The 22,501-nt window shown below is 31.7% G+C and overlaps 1 protein-coding gene across 5 annotated transcripts in view; it reads right to left on the reverse strand.

The window, feature by feature from the left end:
• Positions 1–22,501, reverse strand: part of LOC113518530 (protein grainyhead) — a 139,382-nt gene that overhangs the window by 79,783 nt on the left and 37,098 nt on the right. The window contains exon 1 of one of the 5 annotated variants that reach the window (XM_031913256.2): positions 4,422–4,679. The exons of the other annotated variants lie outside the window; for them this stretch is intronic. The gene's annotated coding sequence lies outside the window, so the exon portion shown is untranslated. Of the gene's footprint in view, positions 1–4,421; positions 4,680–22,501 lie in introns of those variants that run through there. 5 annotated transcript variants of the gene reach the window in all.

Raw genomic sequence — 22,501 nt, forward strand, 5'->3', positions numbered from 1 at the left:
TAATGTTATTATAAAATTTATAACATTATTTTCTAATTCTTAAGTTATATATAGTTAATTAATAGCAGTAAAAAACTCCTAATACCTACTATGAAATGTACGCTAATTAAATTGATATGTATAGAAAACGTAACTAGATAACTTTCTATTATTATTTATATGTGCATGTCCGGTCCTTGGATGGAATGAAATTGCGAATTATAAACACCCACATATATAAATAAAAGTAGTATGTTATAGTTGTTTATAATATTTATTGCTAGTAGGTAGGCACTATAATATGTACGAGGTAGTACACACATGTGATCAACGTATACTACTTTCACGCGAGACGGGCGCGCCCATATTAATTGCTCCCGTTCTTCGGCGAAGCTTTATTTATTGCCCTCGCCGGTGATTGTGAAAAGTTTTGAGTGTACATTAGTTTTAATTTTATCTCGAATATTCGATCTGACGGGTGACACACGAGCTCTGGCGACGCGGTCACCGCGCCGTGCGGTCACTGCTTCTACGCGCGCACGTTACACGTTAACTTCACGTGTTTTTTAGTAAAAAATGTAACGGACGTTCTGTTGCGATATGCGTTCCGTGAGAAAAATATTCCCGACTTTATTTGCCGTTGTCTTTGTACGGCTACACACAGGGAGTAAATAAAAAATCAATCATTAGCTAAACAAAAAATGTGAGCGCTCGCGCGCCGATGTTTTTAGAGAAATAAACATTAATTGTTTGCACAACGACCGCCGCCAAAATCAATATTTGATATTCGAAAATACTATTCTAATGTATGTCGTGGTACATGGGTACCACTTGACGCATCTGGCACTTTAGCGGCTCTTTTGGTCTCTGTCCATATTACGTGCGTGACATTTTAGCGCTATTCGATGTATACTTTTTTCATTATTTTCTTTATTCGTAAAACTAATGGCTCGGGAAGGTGTCCAGTCACGAATGAACTGAAATAATTAAAGATCAATTTTAAAATTTATTTACAAATTACTTTATAATTTAAAAGTTGTTTTCATACAATTTTCTTTAACATTTCGTAATTGCTTTTAACGATAGTTATATGAACTATTAATTCATATAAATTACAATGCTCTTTCTATTCAATTTATTTAATAAAATAAATATATAACCGTATTTATTAAATTAATATTTTGCAATTTTTAACAATGTTACATGTTGTTTCGAACCAAGATATTAAAAAACGGTCTAAAATATATGCTAAATTATGTCATTTAGCGATACACATCATGATAACTCGTAGAAATAGAACCAACATAATCAAATCAATCCAACACTTTCATAATTATCATCATCATTCATTCATCAATACCCATAGTTTTATAATTTACGAACCCACAATATCAATAGTATTTAAGTTATACTGATTTTAATATGTTAGTTCTTGTAAATTTCATTATCGGGATGAGCTTCATATACGATTATAGAACGTATTGATGAATTGTAAGCAAATTAATCACAAAGTACATACGCTGCCTGCAGCAGAACTTGATTGTAAGTGATAATACGATACTGGTTTATTTTGTCGATATGCATCAGTTATTCATATCTACAAAATAAAAGAGCTGTGACTATGGACTGAAAGAACATCAGCATAAGGGGTCAATTCGTAAACACTGGGGGTTAAAAAAAATTGTATCTCAACGTTGTATTTAAAGTTATACGCTAAATATACTACTCACGTAAATCATGTGACCATTCAACAGTTCATTTTTGATATTTGCAGTCTTTTATTGATGTCGTCACTAATAGAACCGCAATGAAAAAGAAGGAATTCGATTTATTTCGTTTTATACCGTCCTATATCTTAATCTCTTATGGTGAAAAATGGAGCATAAATTGTAACTATAATTTACAAATCAGAATCAATGTTGAAATCCCAGCACTGAAATAAGTAACAAAAAAACATCATATCAGCCGTTAATTGTCCACTACTCAACATAGACCCCCCCCGTAAATTCCCCATAAACTAAAGGCAGTTTATGGGCAAAGATGCCGTAGGGATTTTATCTGTAGTTGCCATGCTTGGCGGGGTTGGCTTTGTTGATGTTTTAAAAGAGACGGTGCTGCCCATCCCTTAACCATTAAATTCTCTTAGTCGCCTCTTACGACACCCATGGAAAAGTAAGGCATAGTTCATTCTATGCCAAGATCACACGGTGATACTATATGTAGTAAGAAAAATAAAAAAATATACTATTGCCAGGTTACAGAATCCAAATATGATAAAAAATCTTTATGAATGTTTGTCAATTTTGAACTTGAAAATTTTACAATACAAAGAGGTACTTATTTTGGCATTTTCGGAAACCATCATCTCTTTAGGGATTCTAATCAGGAGTGCAGATTTGTGTGAAAAGTCCAGTATTTTAAATTAATTATATTTAATCTTATTAAACTAATCAAGTATATATTTATGTAGGCGTATACAGTTATTTTTTTATTGTATTATATATTAAATTTTAACTAGGTATTATTGAGTTTTTGATGTACGGTTTTTACCGTTAAACATTCTAGTTTTCTTTCAGCTTTTCAAAGATTGACTGTAAGAGTTCCCTCTATAGAATAAGTCTGCCATTGTATATTAAATCGTGATTTTGAACTTAAATAAGACAGTTATTTGAATATTTAAAGCGACTTCAAAATTAAAGAATGTTCTCAGCTTTATTTATTTTTACTATTACATGATACGATCGTCAATTCTAAACTGAGCTACTGTCTGAATTCGTTGTTTCTTTTTTGTGTTTTTGTTTGCTGTTTTTTTATTTATTTTAACTCATCACTGAATCATTATATTCCATTTATTAACAATTAAAAAAAAAACTATATACAATTATTAAAAAAACAATATACCCACTACAAACGACTATTTTTTTTATTTCATTAGAATAAGATTTATATACATATATTTTTTATTATTATTATTATAGAGGGTTCTCAGGCGATTGTTACATTATTTAGGAACATTAATTAAGACAAATTCTACATAATTATTAAGGTCTAATGGTATATACACATATTCATTTCCAATTAACAACACTAAAATACCAATATTTATGTGTAGTATGTGAAGTTTTGACAAGTCGCCATCTTATAAAATTAACTTCGGTTGTTTTATAATCAAATTTTAATAAATAACGCATTAGGCAAAAAACGGCCACGCTTCAGCTCTCACGGTCAAATGCGCTATAAAATCTGTTGACGCGGGCTGACTGTGCGCGCGCGCCGGTGCCACGCAACGCGGAAGTACAATACAATATAATGGTTAAATTACAGATATTTCCACTTAATTATATAGTATATATCAGCATCTGAATATTTAAATGATATGCCATTACCTTCCTCCATTTTTGCCCTACCGTAGTAATATTTGCGATTTAAAAACTAATAATATTCCATACTATGTATATCAATGCATGTTATGTTGTTTCAATTCTAATTTGCATATAAAATAGTGGAAATAATCTTTGATGAATAACATATCCATTCTATTTGTTATTTATACCTATATGATACTAGTGAACACAATGTGAAACACTAATGTGAAGGTACACAGATATACCAGTAAATCATATTCAATAGAGTCCTGTTTCTCCAAGTAGGCAATCGTTACTTTTTGGAGTAAATAATTGATGAACATGCTAAATAGATACATAAATTTGTAGTATATTTACTTTATCTAGTAATTAAAATCTTTAAAGTATATTGTGAGTATTTAATTGAAGGGGAAAAAATTATCATAAATTTTTATAATAATAAGACTGTAAAATTATAATTACCTATAATGAATATTATTATGTTATATAAACAAGAATATGACATCATAATTGATATACAAGTATAGATTAAATGGTGAAAACCAACAATTCTTAAAAATAATGTTTATGACTAAATCTTTATTTAATTTTCTTCTTTAATATTTACATTCGTACATATGTGCTTACAAGTTGCATTTACAACGGTCTAACCGACTGGTGTTGACACCGTTGTATAAATCACCGTACCAGATATTTATAGAAAACCAACGAGGGAATTAGATTACTAAATGCATAATAATACTGTTTAGCATTTATAAAACATATAGGAAAAATTCACCATCTTTGCATATAAATAAATAGTGTATTATTTAATTTGTCATAAAAAAGTAGCCATTTTTTATTATTCATTTATTATGGATGTATTTTTATCAGCTTATTTTATGGAATCATAATATTACGTAGCCGTCTTCTGTCATTTCTAAGAATGCACTGCAATAATTATCATAATAAAAGTTACTTGCATTAATTGTAAACCTGACATCATATCTGTTAAATTTAATATGCTGATTGATATCATAATAATATCTTTGAAGAATGGACAAGAAGAAAACAGGTCACGGCAATAATGAAAAATACCTGTGGAACGGGTCAAAGACTGGCCGCAGAGGGGGCAGCTGGGCAACCCCGCATCAACCGATAGCGATTTGCATGACGCTGTTAGACACCCAGTATCGGTCAGTGTTTGGATGCGTCCAATAGGGGTCACTTATGCACAATGCGATGTCCGGTCCACCCTACCCCGGTGTCCGGCGGGGTTCGTTTCGAAACAGGTTGGTATCGCAATCCGCGGCGATTCAGTGCGCGGTCGGCGCCGGTGCGGTCCGGGTGCGGCGTCGCTCGCTACTGCGCCGTCGCTTGTCGCAAGGTTGCCCCACACGACTTGGGCCTCGGCGAACGCTCTCTCGCCACACGGAGAAGGGTGACATCGCGGCTCTTCCTCATTGTTCGATGCCATAAAGGGTTGTCGACCGTTAATGCAGGGTGCAATTGTACTGTCTTTATTTGTTCTATCATAATAGCCATAGCGATGCCCATCCTCGTGACTATCTACAACGAAAAGTTCTTTTCATTGTAGATTGTATTGAAATGATTAAAATTCTTGTATTACATTCCCTGCTCAGTATGAAATTACTATTACATCATCTATTTCTATAACTTCTATGGAAATGTCTCTGATATTAAAAGGTTTTAGGCCGCTTTCTTTCCACACGAAGATTTCTGCCAGGTTTTTTAATATATAATTAGAGTAGGAGTTTTCGATATTTTTACATGAAAAAAAAAATTCATTGTTGTCAACTATCAAAATAATTTAACAACAAAATACATATATCAAATATAACATTGTCTTGATATACACGAGCATCTAGATTAGCTTATCATGATAAACTCCCACTAAGTTACAACGTAAAATGTATCTACACTTAATTTATATAACAACTACTTCATAGCAATAGTTATAACAACACGAAAAATCTTTAGTCTAATGTCAAATTACGATAATACAGCGTGAGAAAAGCTTAAGAATTAATTAAAGTAATGGCTTATGGAAACATAAAACGTCGGCAGTGGCGAGGTAATTAGAAGTCAAATTTGAGTGAAGCTATAGAGGCGTGGAGACGACCGCGGAAGTCAATGCCCATTACTTATAAGCATTTGAATAATTATTACTGCCGCGCAGCGCTATTGGAGGAGAGAAGAAAATTATATTGCAAAAATTGCATAGGCAGCTTACCTACTACGCAAATAATTTTCATTCTGATACATCTGAGATTATGTTAAGCTTTTTATTATGCACCAGATAAAGGTTAACTATTTCCATATCAACTTCCGAGTAAGCTTGTCTAGCAATTATATAGTAATTGCCAAGATTACTAAATACGTAAATTGTCAAAAAAGACTCGTTACTCCAAAATCTACAGTATTTGATTAAAACTGAACTGTATGATTTTGAAATAACATTTTTTATATATCTATGTCACCACCTCTATATATTGTTCGAAAAGTAAGCAGCTGAAAAAGAAATACCTGCAAGTCTACTCTTGAACCTAATATCAATACCAATCCAATCTGTTACCAATGACAATTTTGTATTGCACTTATGAGACAACAGTTAAGAATAAGTTATAAACGGGATCGATTTACAATAGTTTGCATTGGCAAGTTACATTAATATTCATCCATCAAAATAATATGGAACCATTATATCGCTACGAGTAGTATAGCAATCAATTAGAGAGTGCGAAAAGTCTCATTTCAATATCAATTTATTGTAATTTATTTCAAGAGTAAGGGTCTATAATGAAAAGGAAAATCAAATATTTGAGTAATTAAATGCAATCCCATTAAGAACATGACTTCCATTCTGATAAGAATCTTAAGCTTAATACTTTACCATTTGTATGTGTTAGTTACCAAAAAGCTTACTTAATATGAACAAATTGGACCAATAGCTTTAAGGTAGATGTTCATGTTATTTATCATACTATATTAATAACTAGTTTCTTCAATATAATATGATATATGTCGGGCACTCATCCAAATAGTAATGCTTGCTCTACATTACATAATCTCAGACACCATACAAAGACAACTTTATGTTGTCAACGCAACATATTATTTTATGATGAAACTTAAAACCTTTCATCGTCTGTTACGTTAACCATAATTTGTATAACCATATCTTATATATACCTATAGATAGAGCAGCGAGTGTCAAAAACGGGTCATAATTTAGTCAGTTAATTTGACCTTTGGCTGGCTAAATTTGACACCTGTTATTTTAAATCAAAACAAAATGCTTTTTGTTCAATGATACAAATAAGGGGATTAAAAATTTCTCAGATCAGTTTGTAATTTTAAATTTAAATTGGGAACTATATATGTAATGTTTTTCTGTAATAATATAAATATACATATGTACGTTTTGTTTACAAATATCATCATCATATCAGTCTTTAACTGTCCACTACTGAACATAAGCTTCCCCCTTGGGGGGTTTTGCCACTAGTTGCCATGTTTGGCAGGTGCATTAACAACCGCAGCTAGGCTTGAGAGATGTTTTAAGAGGGACGCTGCTGCCCATCTCTCGCCCTTCCTTAATCGCCTATTACGCCACCCACGGGAAAGGAAGGGCTGGCCTATTCTATGCCGGGACCAAAACGGCGAACAAATTACTGTACATTATATTATATTATATTAATTAATTATATTAATTAATTATATTAATTTCAAATTAATTAATTTTATATATTAATTAAGTAATTAAATACAATTATTATTTATATATATATATATATATATATATATATATATATATATATATATATATATATATATATATATATATATATATATTAATTACAAATACGGCGATTATCATCAATTTGAACAGAAAAGCAGATTTTATGTCTTGACTCAGGTATAAAGTAATCAGTAAATATAAGCATGACTACGAATCATTATGCACTGTTTATATTGTTCTTTTCAATATATTTCAGTAATGTGTATATTTATTTTTAAATTATGCCATACCTGTAATTTCTCTATATTATATATTATATTTAATTAAAGACTAAATTTAATAACGAATAAACCTCGCAACCAACACAGAAGACCCGAGTCCGTGTAACATCTATTTCATGAAAGCTTAATTGAATGATAAAAGTAGAACACTTACGTCAATTGATTGGAACTAAAAACGACTTTAAACATTTGCCGTCTCCGAGTTTTATTATAACGACCATTAACTTATATTGCGTTACAGATAGCAAACGATTTAGACTTGGTTTTTTTTTTACCGTTTTACATAATTACAAAATTATGCCTTATATTTACGAGTAGATATATATACCGGTCGGCGCACCCACACGACCCGCTCACAACAGAATTAGAGGAGCACACTCGAACAAGATGGATTGCCGTAGATAATGTGTCACGTTTGTTTTATAAGTAGCTAAATAACGCTAACTAGTCAACCGAATCGCTAATGGGAGTCCAATATGACTCTTAATAGTTTCTATTCCGACTAAGCACAATAATAGACACAATGAATGTGGTGCCTTTCAAATTTGAAGAGTATAACACCACTTATCTTAAATTAATGGTCATTGATAACGATCATTAAATACAGTTAGTTAAGTTGCACGTTTAGATTGTACGATGGCGCATGAATAACTAATTTAGGTGTGTAAATTACTCACCAGTTGACCATGCATACAAAATTAATCTCATTTTTACATTTCCAATAAGAAAACTTATTTTTTATGACCAATTTTTACATTTTTGAAGTAAAAAACAAATCGTAATAGATACATTAGTATTAATTTCGTTGAACTAAACTTCTTCCATATACCCTGACATTCCACTCTGAATCAATAAATAATATATATCTTTACTGTATTGATGAATGTTGATAACATTTGATGGGATTCTATTATAAACTTTCTAAAAATCATTATAAAAATATTTAATTCTATATATTTTTACTGTTCGGATGATGACTAAATATAGCTGAAAAACATTCTCTGTTAACTTTACCCTTGCAACCCATTAATGTCCCATTGCTAGGCACATACTCTCCCATTAAAAGAAACATATAGTTTATTATTACTACACTGACTAAGGTTTAGTATATTTGGATTTTTTCTTCCCCTGGAATATTGTATTTTGTCTTCTTTATCATTTCTTACGAGATTTTAATGTTATAAAAACGTTTTAACACATTTATGTATACTTACTTCATCGCCACTCGGACAGCATCCAACAGTCAAATACAAATACTAAACTAAAATAACTTTAGATTAATATAAGCCAAAAAAATTACTTATGTTAAAAATACATAACGTACACCATCACGTATTACATATACTTACATGCAGGTAGGTCTGCGTCCAGTATATGATTGGCGTAACGAGCACAGGTACCGATTTTGGTCAATAATCGGCATAAGTATAGTGAGTACGTTCGCGTACCGAATGCAATAATAATTGGAGGGTCCGATTTATCACATTGCTGTTCTCCGAATCGCCTGAACAGTTCTTGTGCAAGCCCTTCACGTCGTGCGCACGAAAATATCTCGAGGAGTCCATGCCGAGTGCACGTAATTATAGGTGGAAAAATACATGCATGGGAAGTCTGTTCGTGAACATTTTTATCTTTCTTATTACTTTACCTAACCGTTTTAAGCCCGCAAAAAATAAACAATCAATGTACTGATATTCTTTTCTTCATGGTGACCCCTTCCTCTAGCAAAATGAAAGATAACTTATAGTTTAACAAAAGAGGGGTCAAACCTTCATAAAGAAAGGTACGTTTCTTCCCACACTGGTCATTCGTGGGTACTGGTCATCGGTGGTCATCGAATGCTTTGTTTAGATATTGTCTCCCCAAGAAAAAACAACCCTTTTCAAATTTCAATCGCTTTGAAAGACAGCGCTTAATGTGCGATGTCCCTTTGAATAACGAAACGGTCACTATTCACCTATAACTGTCCACTAGGGTGCCAGACGTTACTACGTATAACTCTACTGGCGTTATTGTATATCGATGCCTTGTATTTTAATTCAACATACGGTCATTTAAAAAAATGTAACTGTGAAGTGAAATATTATATACCTGCAAATAACGGCTTCGTCTACCTATTTCTATATCAATTATGAAATTAAATATTTAAGCGAAATATTTCCTAGGTTTTTTATTTATTAATTATAAATATTATACTGGGCCACACTTGCGATGTAAACAGTTTAATATTGTATTTAGAATTTAAAATGTTATTTCTAAATAACTACAATTTAAATTCGTTACCTCATTGATCGTTACCCCAACGGTCAATTTAATTTCATTACTTCATGTTGTCTAATAATTATAATAGATGACATCCGGGTTTCTCCGAATTCGCTCTGATTTTAATATATTTTAGGAACATCCGACGGATGTAAAAGTATGCAAACTTTTCCGGGCTAGTAATTAATATTGTATACCGGTCTATTAAATAAAATAAATAGTTCCATAATATGATTATTAATCATCAATCCACATTTAAAACGTATTATAAATATTATATTATATAATTATACACTAATACATTCGTAATGACGGACGAGTATATAATTGATAATATTCGTTTTGTATTGCCTAATTTTTAATATACCCATGAAGACCCAACGCAATATAGATAATTTACAATTAATTAAGTAAGTTCCAAAGAATTTACTTCAATCTTAACAAAATTAAATCGTACTTATTTTACGTTCTCGTTGCCAACACAAAGAAAAAAATCGAAATCTGTTCATAGTTATCTAAGATATCATGAAACACACAGACAATACACAAATAAATGTGACAATTACAGTCGCTAAATATTCTTTTGTCATAATTATTTATAACCTACAGCAATCAAACGATTAAGACAAATCTGTCCATACCCTTTATTATAAAATCAATCAAATCATTCCGCTGTACGTGTACACATACATTCGAAACACATTGCCCTCTTTCCATCGATACTGGGATAAAATACAGTGTAACTGAAAACTGGTAAACCGATTGTTGCTGTTATAAGATACTATTATATGGATTACAGGAAAATACCTATATAATTGTATTGTTTTTCTAGTCTGAAATTTTCTTTCAATTAGAAGTGACGGTATGAATGAAAAATATACATATTTTTCTTTTTTCCGAAGTTGGTTAAAAACAGACACAGGCGTCGTATGATACAGAACAAGCCCTTGCACTCTGTTAGCGCACAGAGACACTCGGAGAAAGTTCGCATGATCGTGATAAGCAGCTCGACGACGATAAATTTATGCGCCCTTTGTTTCTTTTCGACGATTTATCAAAAAAGACCCCCTATATGCTGCATGATGTATTTAACAGTGTACCTAATAGACATAGTCAGCGGAACATGTATTATATTAAACCTCGACATCCTTTGAGGATATATGGATAATAGTTTAGTTTAATGAAATTCTTTTTAAATTAATGATAAATTCAAATATGTCATTAAACCCTTCTGAACTAGATTACTCTGTATTGGGTACTGTATCTCTTATAAAACAATAATTAATAAAAAAGTTACTGACAACAAAGTTGCCATATTTTAACGTTTTACCATATTACGGATGAAAACAATAGAAATATATGACTATAGCCGTGGAGTGTCCAATGTTGGAGGTTGACCACATTATAATTATTTTATATTAATCATGCCTGGTAAACCATTAAATCTAATACAAATCAGATCTTTCATATAACACATATATTTATTTATCTATCTTCTGTTAACAAAGAATAAATTAATGTTCATCATACACGGTCATTCTCACTGAAATATTCAACAATTAATACAGCAATAAAAATCTCAAAGAGAATTGTACTAACGACGACCTTTGTTCTCGCTTCTTCATTGGATTTAAAAAATAGAGATTATAATAAAATTTCTAAAGAACCAATCTGCAAGTACATCCTTTCAGAAAAATAGAATTTTCCAAGTCGTTTTTAACTAAAGAAGTTATGAGGTAACAACCATAAAAATGTCATCGATTTAAGATTCTCCTTCTTTTTGAAATCAGTTAAAAATAGGCCATAAAAACATAAAAAACATTCACAAACCTTACATTCCATCATTCATTCTTAACACGATTGATGCAAATCATACAAAAAAATGCCAAATACCTCTCATAAAGTTAGCAAAATGCACAATTAAAAGTTGAAGGAAAATATTTAAGATTTTGCCGTACTACATGTTATTGTATATCCTATATATGTATATGTCCGTATGTAATTATCTCATTCAATACTTAGTAATTGATAATCTCATAATGAAATAATGATTTTTTCTATTAAAGAATTTTAAATCTGATTGATTATCTTAAGAAAATATTATCAATTTTTATATTATACATGCAATAAGCAATCAATGCTGATCGATTTTAAATCAATAAGTAAATATGTCCCGGTGTCCGTGTGCATCCTTGTAGGTAAAATTATAATGTACTTGTAACACCAACAACAATTGTTTTTATTGTATTATTGATGGTATTTATGCACAACATACCATCACATAACTTAATAATTATACATACATACTACTTATGTAGTGCAAAAAAATAACTATTTTTGCTGCAAGAACAAACTGACAACTGTCGGTCAACAGCTCAAATGAATAAAATGTCCACTCGACTACTTTGCTTAATTGGTACCACCGTCTGTATATTATACGTAGTAGAATGTACTGATGAGACCTGTGCTAGGAATATCAAAGAAGAAAGACATAAGAAGAAAATTATAACAAAACACGAATATTTTCTGTTTACCGGGAATCTTACTAATATAATAAAAAAGTAACTGGACGATGTCTGTTCATAGGAAATATTTAAGAAAAATTGTTGAAAGGAGTTTTCATAGACGCATAAGAAGCCAAGACAATAGAATTTTTTAATTTTTGTCTATTTGTCTATATGTTTGTTACGGTATCACATAAAAACTATTGCACCAAGTTGAATTTCCACGGTTAATTTTCTAAAGGTCTAACAAAAAAAAACTGGCATATATTTTGTCTTCTTCATGTAAAAGTACTCTATTTTATTGATTTTGTAAACTACGCTTACGTAGCAACGAACAAAAAGCTAATGATGATATCAAAATTGCTACATTACACATGTGCCTAAGTACGAGAAGATATTACTGGATCTACAATTTTATTATCTCGTGAAACCTACTGCAACAAGATAGCCAACAAAGTACAATAATAATAAAAACCATAATGTATGGAGTGCCGTAAATTACTCATTTTGTTCACATAGGCCGCGGGCGGGTCAATTTGACTCTTATCGAGAAAATAAGCGACGAAAGCGCAGTCCTATTAAGTGCAGCAAGAAAAAATTAATTGTTTGTGATTATGGATTGTGGATAATTGATTGTCGGCAAAGACGGGATGTGTCGCGACCATCCCACAATTGGTGTAAAATTGCTCCCGCTACTAGTGTCTAAGTTATTATATGAAATAATTATGTCTATTTATCATTCCTATTAAATTTCGTGGGAATATTTTTTATAGTGAAATTAGGTATAACGTCACCATTCTTTTTGATTAGGTAAACAATAAATTAAATTGTTAGAGTACAACTTTATTGTTGATTTTTAACCCTGTGGAACGTAATTAGAAGGAGCACAGTGGGCATCATAGTGTATTTTAGTATATAAATAATGCAGTTCGTTTCCATAGAAGACGGTTACCACTTTTCACAAAAATTGTTTTCATTTTAATTATATGCGATAATCGATTGTATCGACGTCATACTTGAAGATTCTTTCCATACATACATTGACTGGTAGCTGATGATAATTATCGATCAAATTATTGACGTAATTATTATAATTATATGTTTGGGCGTTTTTAACGATAGGCTAGACCCGTAATTGATTTTTTTTTTGAAGCGCAAATATTTCCGTTCATTATGTGTATATATATATATATATATATATATATATATATATATATATATATATATATATAGGTTGTATATATTTTTATTATAAGAATTACCACTCTTGAATTTGTCAAAAGATGTCTTTACAACCATTTCCATTCATAGTTAAATAAATTATATTGAAATATACTAAAAAAATATAGCCCTTTATTTATCAGAATTATAATATTAATAAATATGTGTTAAACTTTTCTAAAATGCGAAATATATATACTTTCTTGTCACTTAAGTACTAGATAATATAAAATGCCCTTATTACAGATTTTAAACTACTGAAATAAACCCAATTCTAATATATGTATATGGTGTTCCAATATATACACATAAATATATTCGTACATTTAATCTTTAGCCTTAGTCTTTCTAATAATTCAAATTAGATTAAATGGAATGCTTATTTTACGTGACGTATGAATATATAATATTATTGTCAGATTACTCGTAATAGGCACTTTATAAATAGTTTAACATACATGTCAAACTATATGGCCCATTATAAGGATCTTACTTGCAAAGTATAATTCAACCCTCATCAATGGTGTAATCGGGATATAGACTGTAAAGTATTGACAAAAACAAAAAAAAAATAAACGAGATATTGTTTAAACCTCATTCTGTATTATAAAAATATAACTATTACTTAAAGACCAGAGGGAAACTTTGTACAAAAGTCGTTTGCTTGGGCACTTTTATCCCATTTGTATTTCAACCGTGAAACAGTTGTGTTTGCATGGTTGTGTTTCGGTTTGAAGGGTGGGATATGGCAGTGAATTTACAGGGTACAGAGGAATAACACCTAAGTCCTCAGGAATGGCAACGCATGAGGGGATATCATGGGTGAAACAGTATGTGTTCTGTTATGTCCATAGTACTGCTCATGTCTGTAGGTGACGGTTACCACTTTCCATCAGGTGAGCCGTCATCTTGTTTACCATTCTAAGTTGCATAAAAAGACATTATGACCTCTATAGATGTGCCTGCTTAACATCATAGTGTTGTTTTTGTTTCATAGTAAGTACTAAACAGACAGTAAATATATAACACAGATCAAATTTACATTAGTATTTCAAATGAGTATCTCTCAATATCATTTCAGTAAGTACTTACGTTGTATCATGAACGAAGAGTATTAATGTAAAGAACGATAATCTTTCTCGTAAACAAAGTAAGTTATTCTTCGCTAATTCACAGAAATCATAAATTTAATTCTACACTAATAGTGTCAGGTACTTCAACTACCTTCCTAACGGGTGATGTCGATAAACACACACGCGTTTATGACAAAGTAATCGAAGTCCAATTGTTAATTGAGTATGCCGTATGAATTTAAAAATGCATGGCATTTAAATGCCAACTCGGTCGCCATTTTAGTTCGACACAAGAGAGACTATCACCTTGAACACGACTTAAATCTGACAGCCTCGAATGTCACTCTCGCTCAGACCAATTAAATTAAAATTAAAGTATCTCTATTTTTTGTCTCGTTCGTCGTCGTATGCGTTCGATATTTTTTATTAATACTCATAATTATTTTCGACCAATACTAGTACTACTCCGTACTGAAACTGTATGAACTGAGTAATTATAATAAATTAAACATTGAAGGTGATACACTTATAAACAGGGACGACTGACGAAAATCTGCGGTGGTATTGCATACTTCTATTCGTTTCGAAAGTTTTATGTAACAAAAACAAGACGGGGATATCTGAAAAAAAATGTTTATATCTTATATACATGTACATTATCTTGTATGATTAAGAGATAAGTTTTAAGAACACCTCAAACAGAAAAAAATGTATTACGGTGCACTAACACTGCTTCATTCATCTGAAGATAGCCATCACTTCTTTCTCAGTACCGCTAAATTACATTTCTAGTAGCTGTGTAGCGTGTTTACGAGGTACTTTGAAGATGGTACAGTGTGTCCGTAATGGCTATTGCAATATTATACGGTCAGATGCCCAAGTGATATGAACATATTCTCTACTGTGTAATTTTTGTCCACAGAAGACATTCAGGGTCAAAGAAAATTATGGGGAGTACTACGGTGCCTAACATTTGCTGCGTATCAGACATCTAAGTTTCTTAGAAATCAAGAATATTATTTTTATACCGACAGGACATGTCGTTTTTATGACTTACATACTTTATACGATAATATATGATAAACTATAAAAACTCAAAGAAGATATTAAATGTCAAGTGAACATAGAAAGTAGTTTACTTTCACAAATAAAAAATATACAGCAACGCAATAGCCTTTTGGTATTATTTATCAGCTTTATAATAATACTTTTTCTGATACATATACATAGTATAAGATACGACAGGTCGAAGTATTCCTATAATAATTCAATATATCTTTTATATGAGCTATAACATAATATATAGCCTTTCAAGAGACGTTTACTGAACTTGCTATTGTTACTCTAAAGTATTAATATCGGTCTTATATTCTTCAAACTCCGATCTTTATCTTGGGAACTGTTTGAACTCAATTATTTATGACTTACCCACTCGCATGACAGTTGCATTATATACGCTTGAAATCGTGCTATAAGTACTACCTATCTAAATTAATCTGATTTAATGTTGAATGTGAATAATAATACAATATCTGTCAGCTACTTACTGATGTTGTGTAACAGTCACTAAACCAACATTCCAGCTAAGAAATTTTATTTTAATCAAATGTAATTTACAATTTAAATACTAAATCGACTAATTAATAATGTTTTTTAAAGCTACATACCAAAAAGAGTCCACAACTTGTGGAACTCTTATAATTTGAATACTAAATGGACTAAATAATAGTAACTTTTTTTTAGCTAGGTTTTGTTTTGTTTTTTTAGCTAACAAAAGTCCACAAATTACGGAATTCTCATGCAGTTTTTTCCTCGTATTTTGCAATCATAACTTGGGCCAATTTTGAAAACGCTTACACTCATTATAATCGCTACTTACATATGCTTCCCTCAAAATTTCATTTCGATCTATTTAGTTAAATAAATATTCAATTCATCAACAACTTTATAATTATCCGATATAAATATACATTCTATATGTAGATTTGAGATGTTTAATATTGATAAAAATCTAATAAAACTTTTTCTACAATTCTACCTATTTTATTTGTGACAAGATAGATATAGTGATGACTTCATTGCGATTTATTACGACTCTATAAAACGTGCAGAAATAAATTATAGCAGCTAAAAGATGAAACCAAATAAACGCGGCATGTTTTGCAATAGGAGCTATAAGTGCGGAAGCGATCAAATTTTTGGAGTCAATGATTAATCAATCATAAAAGCTATCATAAAATTGTGATACCCAAATGAACGCCGGCGGCGACTGTGGGCACGCAGCGAACAGCGGGCTTCTACTGATGCCAGAACACAACACTATACGTACACAACACATACGTCCATGTCGCTATAAAATTTATGGAGGCTCTATTTTGGAAGCTAATTAAAAATTGTGTTGGCCGTTAGAAAAGTCCGACCGTGAGAGAGTGATAAAACGTCCAGAGAAGTTATTTGGAAAGAAATTATAATAATACCTACCATAATTAGCATCTGTTTTTACGTTACCAGTGATTTATAAATTACATTTAGTAACTGTTCTAAAATTATTTGTGCCTTCTAAAGATCGTATCTCACGTTATGAAAATAAATACCACGGGCTTGTTTCTGTTCGATTGAGAATCGTAAGCAGTTTATTTATGTATCCGTCCACGATGCTAAGTAATGATGAGGCATGTGTCCAATCAATAGTAAGTTTAAACGGAACTTAGCATGGTCGTATATATTATGACCTGGCTCGACATCGGCCCCAGCTTGACGAAGCGCTACACGAACCCTTAATGTTAGTCAGCTTTAATTGCATAGTCTGCCCATTCAAGTAAAGCTTAAGAACCATAGAACATGGTTTCGGTGTCTAAGTAAATTGCATATTAGTAATATTATACATAGTAATAATAAGTAATCGTAATATTGAAAATTTTATTAAATTAAATAAGAAACAACTAAACATTATTTCATTAAAAACCCTTTCTGCACTATCATTATTACAAACTGTGTAATAATATTATTCAAAATAGAATAGATATGTGAAAGAACAATCCATAGCCGCTGTAAGGAATCTGACATGAAGGTAGATATAATAAAACTATTACTGCAGTATGTATGCAATATTATAGCGAACTATCTATAAAAAGACTTCAATGTTGACCCAAAACGAATTCGTATCTAATATATAGTCTCATTAATTATAAACTTGACTCGGCGCGAATGAATTGCGAGTGTGATACAGAACCTACGCCTGTGAATTTAGTCACGCAATTATTCAGGGCGGGCTGAAGCGATCCGGGACGCTTCAATCTTTCGATTTCTATAACGATCGCTATAATTTGCATATAATCAGCATACCTACGCCTACAGCGCACGTCACTGCTACATTTACTTAATAAGTCGCCAACACGATCTAAACTAATCAAAAATTTACCAGACACAGATTGTAGAAAATTGTTTGCATACGTATAAGATATGGTAAAGCTCATTTGTAATTCTGCAGACATTCAGCTGTGCTTACAAGACTATATTTCTATTTAAAGGACAGAATATAGCAATAAAATTATTTAATACTAACTTTTATCCGCGGCTTCGTCCACGTGATCTATGTTCCTTGACCGGGATAAAATTGGTCAATGACCTTCTCCGTCCTATATAACAGACGTATATCATATTCCGCCATATGTGTCCCGATATAGAATGGACCACCCTTTCCTTTCCCGTGAGTGTCGTAAGAGGCGGGGAGGGCGAGAGATGGCTGCAGCGTCCCTCTTAAAATATCTCTAAAAGCCTAACTGCGGTTGCCAACTACTATCAAAATTCCCCTTATGAAGAAGGCTTATCCAGCAGTTGACAATTAACGGCTCATAATAATAATAAATAATAATAAATAATAATAATAATAAAAATATCATATTCTACAGTGATAAATTAAGCTGTTAAGGAGCTAAAACGTAACATTTATTTTTATAATATTAGTAAGGATGAAAGTGTGAGACCTTACTATTCAAGTAACACGTATAGACATCACAGGATATTCTGTGATATCCTTGGTATCATCTGCATTTATTGGCAACGGTTACCTACTATTTTCCGTCAGATGGGCCCCGAAGTTAGTCTTAGTCTTCAAGAATGATTTTCTATTCCAAGTCGTATAAAAATATTGACCACAGTCAGCCGTTGCAATCGTATCGAATGGAATAAATTTATTTAATGAGCCATCTAAGTGGTTCGTTTAGTGCGTTTTAATAACCAAATCACGTTTGGTTTTTCACCTGGCGGCCGCGCAACGGTGACGAATGGCGACAAAATACAGGCCAAGAGTGCTCGCTTCTCTAAGATTAATTCTCGTAGTAAATTAACACGAAGGGCGGAACGGGACTTAAACGTTTTGCTTACATGTCAAGGTGGAGGCAAGCCAAGCTAGTGAATCCTGTAAGCTTTCAATATAAACGCTGTAAACATTGTACTTTGATTTTTTATTAAGATCTTTTTTTTTATACAACTTAAAATGGCAAACAAGCTGACGGCCCACCTGATGGAAAGTGGTAACTGTCGCCTATAGACATGAGCAGTACCATGGACATAACAGAGTATACTGTTTCGCCCATGATACCCCCCATGCGTTGCCATTCCTGAGGACTCAGGTGTTATTCCTCTGTACCCAGTAAATTCACGCCATATCCCACCCTTCAAACTGAAACACAGCCATGCAAACACAACTGCTTCACGGTAGAAACACGAATAGGACAGAGGTACCCAAGCAATCGACTTTTGTACTATTTAATTGAACGTAGAAAATTAATAATACTTAATATTTAAAGGAGCATTATTTTGTTGCTGAATTGCATCCACGTTGATACTATTGAATATATTGTTCTAAATTTTTTTGCTTGATCTATCCTGGACCATAGCGTAAATAAGCACTTTACGTAAACCGTAATAATATTCTGATTAATATTATAAGTGCATTAATATAACTCCTTCGACGCAAAATGTCTATTAAACTCGGCTGTGATTACCCGTCCGAGTTTAATAGGCATTTTGAAATTACTGGAAATGCAAAATAAATTATAGTTATATTCATTTAAATTAACTATTTGGGTGTTACCCTTGCCGTATATTCTAGCTCTTATTCTGTACTCTTTTTCTATACCCTTTATGCTTTCAATATACCTTCACCTGCACGTTGAGTCAAACTTTTATTATAACAGTAAATTACGTTCATTACACATTATTAAACTAAATTTATAATTTGTAAAAGTAGTAAGCATATAAAGGTCAATGGTGCTAAAAAAATGATGTATCTAAAGTACCCTATAAATTAGAATATGACCGACACTTGTACCAAATGTCATTTAAATCCATTAAGCTGTTACAAACAGTAACAAGCTTGTAAACGCGATAACATAATTTACCGTGTGGTCCCCGCATAGAATAAGTCACCCCTTCCTTTCACGTGGGTGTCGTAATAGGCAAATAAGGGAGGCCGAGGGATGGGTAGTAGCGTCCCTTCTAAAGCATCTCCAAATGAAATTAATTTATTTTGATAGAATGTAGGTAATTTTAAATGAAAGAGGTTTACTCGTACGTGTCCCGTATACATTCCCTCTCTATGTCGGCGTGTAAATGAACAATATAACAAATTTACATATATACTCCACATTATATTTCTTTTCATTAGTTGTATAACCCCTTTTAATTTTTAAACCTAACTGCGGTTGTCAATCCGCCTGCCAAGGATGGCAACTATCGGTAAAATCTCCAAGAGGGAGGCTTATGTTCAGCAGTGAACAGTTATGAGGCGATGAAACATTCAAACAACTTTACAAATTTTCACAATGATAATATCAGAAAACTTAAGCAAGCAGTACAAGCATTACACTCCGCTCAAAGCTACAATTGACACCTCCCACAATGTTATACAATTGGCGGCGCATTCGCATGTACCTACGATAGATAGTGATCGTTTTGAATGATCACGTGGCACTATTGTGTACGTTAAATTGTTCGAATTATTTTACGGCAATCAAATTAATTGCCTTATGAATCATAATTGAATCATGTTCCACATATTATGCGCTTAATTGACTTCAGCTAAGTAATTTTATTTTGTAATCTGTTAATTTACCGCGACTTGTTTATATTTATATGTTTTGCTCACATTAATCATTATGTAACGTATCCTATGTGTCAAGTTACCAAGTAATCGTGTACCAAGTTTTATTCAGACTCGTTCAGCCGTTATAGTGTAACTAAGTAACAAACATCCAAATATTTAAACAATTTTGTATATTTTTAATATCAATAGTATTGTAGATAATGTTAGTAATGGGGATTAATGGCCCCATTGCTAGCAATATATCTATCAAGTTGACCTCCACGTGATCCTCACTAGAAACTATCGTAGTTAATTCTTGATAAATTAATCACGACGCGCCAACAAACCTGACATACTCATCTATCATCCCTCACTGAGTAACTTTAACGCGGTCGGGATTACTACTTTCATCCCTATTAAAGTGTAAGGTACACGTAAGATATACAGTTTTTTGTAATGTGGTCAATAAAGATAAATAAATAAATACACCAGTATAATAGCAAAAATAAACTAAAAGTAAATTCCATACCGAGCCCCTTGGTCAATCTACCTCTCATGGAAAGTACTAAAGCCCAGCAGTGGGACGTTTTATAGCTTACTATAAAACATCCATCAAAAACATTAAACCACTCGAACACAATCCAGTGACAACATCTACTCATCTTTACTATCAAAATGTGATAGAAAAAATGAATAGATGTTACATTGTAAGACAATATTAATAAGATAAAAATCAACGAGAAATAACTTGATAATATTCATATATATAAATATATAGCGTAAGTATCAATGTAATTAACTACAAACAATGGAAACTACAGTGTCGAGCGGCACTGCATGCCGGCGCTGCTGCGTGCGGTTGGCCACGATTAACAGCTTACCGTTGTGGACAAAACAATCACAATATCCCGCGCCTGTTCTGTTAAGGGCTGCCATAGAAAAGACATCAACGCGTGCCCGAATTTATTACGCTGAACAAAAAATTATGAAGTTCTACAAAAAAAATTAAAATACTGTCTATCTAAACAGTATTTAACAAAACATTAGTAAGTGATCATAGTTTTTTTTTTCAATATAATAATGCTTTTTTGTAATTTTATGTGCCATGATTTATATTTTTAATTTTTTTTATTTTTACGTCAAAGTCTTTATTTGGTCAGACATAAATATTAGACACCCTCTTATAGTATGAGTAACAAGTATAAAATGTATAATAGTATGAATTCCACACCTGTCTATCGCTAGTTTAATTTTTAATAATAAAACTATTTATGTCTGAAAAGAAAATTAAAACATTTTTGATAGAATAAGAATAATAAAAAGTAACCGAATTTTGATAATTTCAGTCACAAACATACCCTCTCAATGGAATTAGTAACAAATCTGAATATTCGATTAATAAATAAATTGTCTACACTGCTAGTACTGGACACAACTAATTATCTTTTAATCGATTCAATTATTATTAATAATAATTATTATTATGAATATAATAATTTACAAATGGAAGGAACTATATAAATTAATTTAGAGCAAATTGAAAATATTCGCTAAATTTGAATCACATAGAAAAATTATTGTATACAAGGAATTTTATTGATAATTATCTTACTATTTATATATAGGTATATATATAGATCGTGGTAAAAGGTTTTAAGCTGGATTCTACGTTATGTAACTCCACTTTATAAAAAATAAGAACCGAGTAACAAATATTAAGTATATACACTTAATATTTGTATATATACTTAATACTTTCAGTAAGTAAAATTTATGTACACGATAGTACTTATAACAACGAACTCCTAAAACACCTGAATGTCTAAAATAAGCAGTTTATACAATTTATGATAAGAATAAGTTTAAGTTTTTTTATGCAACTTAAAATGACTAACAAGCTGACGGATCACCTGATGGAAAATGGTAACCGTCGTCTATAGACATGAGCAGTACCTGTCCATGGTACTGCTCAAGTCTATAAGCATG

Source organism: Galleria mellonella, unplaced genomic scaffold, assembly GCF_026898425.1.
Source record: "Galleria mellonella isolate WM207_F2 unplaced genomic scaffold, CSIRO_AGI_GalMel_v1 utg132, whole genome shotgun sequence".
Lineage (NCBI taxonomy): Eukaryota > Metazoa > Arthropoda > Insecta > Lepidoptera > Pyralidae > Galleria > Galleria mellonella.